Here is a 931-nt window from a genome sequence, read left to right as displayed (position 1 = left end):
AGAAACTCTTTTGTGACTCAATTTATCTCTCTCAACTTTATAATCTTGCAAAGTTTACCTCACATTTAAAGGAGCTGGAAACTTGGCAATATGACTTTAAAATTATTATTATTATTATTATTATTTTGCTGATTTTTGCCAAAAACCTGGGGGGATGATAATTAATATTTGAAAAGTTGCAGAAACATGCTCACCACCTGTTTTTTGAAACACTCTAAGCAACAGTTCTGTATCAGTTCAAATCTTGAGAAACTTAACTACTAAATTATACTAACTTCTTATAGAATGCTTCTAAAAGGGGACTTTCATAGGACATTTTCTGTATGTTTATTTGAATGTTTGCCGACAAAAATATGTTCATTTAATGCTTGTGTAACTTCAGAATTAAACATAGGAAATAAAGTTTAACATTATGCTCTTAACTTAGTGACTAGCAAGTATAATATTTTTAACAAATATGTTTCAGCTGGTTTTGCAAAACTGCTATCAAACATACTCTTCAGTATATTGCTAAACCCTTACATAATGATCAGTAATCAACTGTTTGAGTTTATAGCAGAAAGAGAGGAGTTTTTTTTTTCCTCTCTTGAAAATTTGGTATAGAGAATTTCCTTTTATTCTTTTTTATATTTCTGTATTTACTTCTAGGAAGATGAGTATTAGGATTTGCACTCAACCTATTATTGATTTTTTGATAAATTGTTCCCACTCTTCTCTTGATCTTTTACTTTGACTTTTAAACAGATTTTAAAAGTCATTCTTATAAATATCTTCCATTGTAAGCTACTCTAAATACTTTATACAAGGCAATGAAGTGCATTAGAACAAGCCAATTTTGGATATCCTTGGGAAATTTAGAGGAAACTGAGTAAAAATATTGCACTTAGTTTTTCTGAGCCTCAGCACCTTCATCCACAAAGAGAGACTAAAG

This window comes from Bubalus kerabau, chromosome 1 (genome assembly GCF_029407905.1).
Source record: "Bubalus kerabau isolate K-KA32 ecotype Philippines breed swamp buffalo chromosome 1, PCC_UOA_SB_1v2, whole genome shotgun sequence".
NCBI classification, from domain to species: domain Eukaryota; kingdom Metazoa; phylum Chordata; class Mammalia; order Artiodactyla; family Bovidae; genus Bubalus; species Bubalus kerabau.
Note: the sequence above shows the minus strand (reverse complement) of the source record.